The following is a 5697-nucleotide window of genomic DNA, read 5'->3' on the forward strand; positions in this document are numbered from 1 at the left end:
CTTTGTTCTTTTATTTACTGTATTAGACTCAGAATATTGTTTTTATGTCTGTGTCTATCTTATTTCACTCTATCTTTCCTTCTTCTGCAATCTTATTCAATCCCTCAAAATGCAGCCTTAATTCAATAATTCTATTTCATAGCCAGGGTTCATATTTGTCCTAGGAGCTCCAGGTCTCTGATCTTTCCCTTCACATATGCTCTTCCTTCACTGTCCCCCATCAGAGGAATGACAGCATTCTTTTAATAACAGAAAAAATGTTTCAGTGATTACTACATGCAAGGCACTCTACTGGACTACAGTGATGAATGAGAAAGACATGGTCCCTATGTTTAGGTGAGTTTGCTTTCCAGCAGACAGATGGGGGGATATTAAACAACTTATTAATACATCTAACAGCCTTCTTTAATCACAATTATATATAGCACATATTCTTGACATTCTTTCTGTTGTGAGCAAACAGCAAGGTCAATTTATTCACACACACACACGGGCATGCACATGCGAGCGCGCACACACACACACACACACACACAGAGAGAGAGAGAGAGAGAGAGAGAGAGAGAGAGACATACCTATAGCTAACTCCAATAGCTGGTATCCCCAAAGCTGTGCTGTTTGGTGCTGGTGGCATTGATGTCCTGGAGGTCAACTAGCTTTTTCAGTCCAGTGGACAATGGTAGATGGCCCAACACCTCAGAGAAGCTTGGAATAAGGCTTACTCCTCTTATTCTGCCATGCTGAGTGGCCTGATGTGTACGTCGGGGGAGAGATGGTGCTGTTATAGGGGACAACTGGTGATTAAGGACACGGTTTAACTCTGTTTTTCTTAAAGAACGCAAAATCCCCTACATCTCCAATTTTGGCTTAGGGGAATGGAGGAAAGTTTGAGGACAATGGCCATCACTTTTTATGAGCCTGCCCATACTCCAGTTGGATAGAGACACATTTGCAAAACTCACTCCAGAAACCCCAGCTGACAAACTGTGTAACTGTCTTCTTTGCTACAGATGACTCCAAACTCTGGAATCATGTGAAGAAGAGTATGAGTAAACAGAAAATGTGCTTTATTCTTTGACTCCCCAGTTGCTGTCTCAAATCATTTTCTCATTCTGTCCCTGTCCATACCAAACTGCCTTCAGGTCTTGGAAGGCGTTATTTTCCCCTCTACCATGAAACTTTTGCAGGTGCTGCACCCTCAGCCTCAAATTTCTTTTTCACCCCTTCCCTTCTTAACTCCTTGCTTATTCTTCAGTTTATAATGTAAAAAATCCACTTCCTGGGGCAAGTTGTTCTCTCTTTCTTTTATATGGTCTTATGGCAACTCAAATGCCATTCCTTGTAGCACTCATCTACATTACAATTGTATTGTCTTTATTTGTGGGATTTACAAAAGTCTGTCTCCTGCACTTACAGCTGACATTTGTAGTTGAGAACCCCCAGCTATAGAAAGGACACCAGTAGCTAAAGCCAGTTATGTATACGTGTGTGTGTATATATATATATGTATGTGTGTGTGTGTGTGTGTATATGTGTGTGTATATATATATACACACACACACGTGTATATATATACACATACATATATTCATAAGAATAAATTGAGATGCTCCCACTGGGCCTACGCCATGCTAGCACCTCCCCAGGATACCCAGCATCTCCCCCAGGAGACTTTTGCGGTGGACAACCTCCTGCTCCATGGTAACCACATGATGAAAAATGCAAAATGTGGACACGTTAGAATAAATGCAGCAGGACTCAGTGGAATGTGCTACTCAGGCACTGGAGACATATGTCATAGAAAAGGACATTGTGGCCCATATCCAGAAGGAATTTGACAGGAAGTACAATCCCATCCAGTATTGCATCTTGGGGGGGAACTTAGGCAACTCTGTCACACATGAAGCCAAACACTTCATCTACTTCTGTGTGGGCCAGCTGGCTATTTTTCTGTTCAAATCTGGTTAAAAGCATCGCCTGTGCCACACATCCGGTGATCTATCCAAAAACAAGGATTATAGCCTAAATTCCAAATACCAGAGACTGGAATATCCAGCTGTGCTAAGGGAACACTTCTTTTTTGAAACTTTATTGTGTTTTGTTTGGGACATTCTCTGTGCTAGTTTGTTGTGGTTATAAAACAATTAACATAACAGCTTACATATGTATTTATTTTCTATTCTAACCTTCTCTGCCCTGTGTTTTTGCTCTCAAAATCCATTCCTTAAAAAAATAAATCTGTTGCAGATGTGAAAAAAAGAATAAATTAATCTTCCTGTTGGCTTGTAACTGAGTCGAGAATTTCAATAATAAATGCTACATATAATTTTAGGGCTAGAACATGTATATGCTAATCATTGAATAGCAGTGCTTGATAAGGCATCTGGCATTTGGTAGCTAATAAATATATGGGGAATGAATAAATGAATAAATATTAGCCTTAATGAATTTTGATGTAAAAATTGATATATAGAAGCTTTATTTTTACAAAACATAAATTTATATGCCAAAGCACTGTAGATCAAGTGTGTTGTAGCCACAGTGAGCTATTTGTTTTTCCTCAGGAGGAAATGTAACTGCAGTGAAGTTCATCCTTGTAGTGCTGATGAATTATGGTTCAGTGATCAGAGAAGAAAAAAACAAGGTTCAAAGAACAGAATGAAAAATAACAGTCAGATGCTCCAGTATAAACCCTCCTATGTGTGTGTTTGTTGGTTTGTTTAAACATTAAAAAGTGGCTTCAGTGACAGTTTCCATAGTGCCTTTTATTTTCCCTTTATACAGCCCAGATGTTAGAAACAATGCCAGGTTTTAATAATGATGATGTCAGAAACCTCCAACATAGAGACCTTTGAGTAATGAAGCAGAGGCTTGAATCTGAGCTTCTTAGGAATTATTTCAAGGCTTTGTAAAAAGTGTATCTCTAAATGAACTATATATACTAAATAAGAAGGATACGTCAAAGTCTTATAATTACTAAATTCTTGCATTCAGCTAAAACTTTTTATCTTATAACGAACACATCTGTCATCCTATTCTTACCCACTGCAAACAGTGCCAATCTGAAATGCCTATAAATCTGTTCATTCTGAACTCATTAAACTTGGGAACATTACCATTTCATCCTAAGCTTGTCCTGAATGCACAGAACTACAGTAAGATGTAAGGGACCTGGGCTGTGAGTTAAGAAAACTGTCACTGTGTTCCTGTCCTGTCTGTCAGCCTGACTTCAGATAGGACCAGACTTGAGCACCGCCAACACATGTTCTTTTGAAGATATTCACAAAAGGTGATTACACGTTACTTTAAAAACATTTTTGAAATCAATATTTGTCTGAGACTGGATACACTGAAACTGTTTTGATCTTAGGTTATCGATCTGTGAGTAAGCATTAAGAATATACTAAAATCATATTAAATTACTCTTGGCTATCTCTTTTCTACCAGAATGAATCCAGTTATTTTCCAGGTGATGATGATTAGGTGTCAAGAAACCTGCAGTTACTTGACTGAACATTTTTTTCGTTAAGAAACTGATATGGTTTAGATGTTCGTCCCCTCCAAATCTCATGTTGAAATGTGATCCCCAATGTTGGAAGTGGGGCCTGGTGGGAGATGATTGGATCATGGGAGTGGATCTCAAGAATGAGTTAGGACCATCCCCTTAGTGATAAGTGAGTTCTTGCTCAGTTCATGCAAGATCTGATTGTTTAATCCAAGGCACCAAGGGACCTCCCTCCTTGGTGTCTTGCTCCTGCTCTCTCCACGTGATGCTCTCCCTCCTGCTTCAGCTTCTGCCATGACTGTAAACTTCCAGAGGCCCTTTCCAGAAGCCAAATAGATGTTGGTGCCATGCTAGTAGAGCCTGCAGAGCCATGAGCCGAGTAAGCCAATTAAACAAGTTTTCTTTGTAAATCACTCAGTCTCAGGTATTTCTTTATAGTAACACAGAAATGGACTAACGCAGAAACAAACGCACTTTAATTGATAGTGTACACAGACATGAGGCAGCAGGGGTGTGGCCGAGACCAGGCCCCATGCTTGTCTTGGCCAAGGTAAGTGGTCTTCTTACAGGGTCTCAGGTGGTGGGGGTGGGAGGTGGGGGTGGGGAGAAGCAGAGTCAGAGCTTCTGCTTTGACTGGCAGGAGGCCTGTAGACAACAGATCCAGGCAGGGGCCAGGGCTGAGGTATAGGTATACAGAGCTGTGGCTGGGACATGTGTATATCTGTGTGGACAGGTATTTTCAAAACACCTACTGCTACACAGGGTCAGTCCTTTTGGGGTAATATAGGTTAATTCTGGACATTGTGTGCATGTGTTCAATTGATAGAAATCTTTGAAAACCAAGTAGCTAAATACATAAACAGAATCAGAGCTCACCCTAGTAGATACAAGCACAGTGGTTGCCTTTTCAGTTTCCTTTCCGCTCCATAGTTAAGTCTAATAAGATGGTGTCTAGCTGGGGATATAGCCTTCACCCTGAAGAAGCACAGCTCCTCTGCTATCTCTCTTCCTTGGCTCTCCTGTCAGTGTGTGCGCATGCCCACAATCACACCCTCTACACCCCCCATCCCCAAACACACATGCAGACATAGATAACTTAGTAGACCTCAAGAAATCAAAAGAAATAGAAACAGTTATTGCCCACCCAAATCGGGGGCCAGTAGGATCCATTGTAATTTCCTGACATGGGAGTAATATTATTTTTAAAATTGTTTTTAGCAAATCCATATGTCAGTGAAAGCTGCATTGTACTTGCCAGATTAATTTATCAACTTTAGACAGAGTTTATTGATCTTCTGCTGTCTAGTGGGGAGAAAATGGAAACAGAGAGATTTACTAGGAATCTTGTGCAGTGAACCTGTCATGACTGAATAAGGGTCTTATCTAGTTGATGTGATGTAGAGATTGATAGGAGTTAAGGGACAGGAAGAGGCAGAGATACTTTTAAGTTTGCAGGGTAAAAAGAAAAGGCAGTAACTTGGGAGTAGAGGATAAAAGGAGCAATAAGTTTGTCTCTGGGCATTTTGGTTTATAATAATACTGGTCTTTCCACGTGAGGATGTTCTGTGGGTAGCTGGAGATGGATGACTAAAACTCAGGAGGGGGAAGGCAGAAAAAAGATTTGAAATACAGAGCTGTGGAATATTGTATATCAATTTCAGCATCTTATTCATCTCAGGGTCTCAATGCCTTTTTTGAGTCTTACTTTTCCTTCCATCGGCAATTAGAAAGTATTTGAAATTTTCTTCATGCTGGTGCTAATTATCCTTTGATCGGACTATTGCAATACCTTGGAATTTGTCTCTTCAGTTTCGTCTTTTCCTTGCTCCAGTACATCATATATGACTTTGTTCCAAGTGCAATTCTGCATAAATAATGTTTTTGGCTCCCTGTTGCCTACAAAATCTAAACCAGATTTTTCTTAGCTTGACTTTTCAGCTTCAATCTACTATTTGCAAACTAATTGCTCGTTATTTTCCTTCATACATTTAGCAAACTGATCTACTTGCTGATTATCACTCATACTTGATGCTTTCCCATCTTTGTGTGCTGCTTCTGCTGATCCTCGATGCCTTTCCTTATTCAGAATGCCCTAATCCTAAAAGCTTAGGTGCAGTGTTGGCTCTACTGTAATTGCCCCAACTGAGCAGATTCCTTTCCTCAATTCTCTTTTCACTTCACCTGTGTGTTGT

At 40.1% G+C, this 5697-nt stretch overlaps 1 pseudogene; it reads left to right on the forward strand.

The window, feature by feature from the left end:
• The first annotated feature begins 1719 nt into the window (after positions 1-1719).
• Positions 1720-1968, forward strand: LOC129032551 (dynein light chain 1, cytoplasmic-like; annotated as a pseudogene).
• The last annotated feature ends 3729 nt before the right edge of the window (positions 1969-5697 follow it).

Source organism: Pongo pygmaeus, chromosome 2, assembly GCF_028885625.2.
Source record: "Pongo pygmaeus isolate AG05252 chromosome 2, NHGRI_mPonPyg2-v2.0_pri, whole genome shotgun sequence".
NCBI classification, from domain to species: Eukaryota; Metazoa; Chordata; class Mammalia; order Primates; family Hominidae; genus Pongo; species Pongo pygmaeus.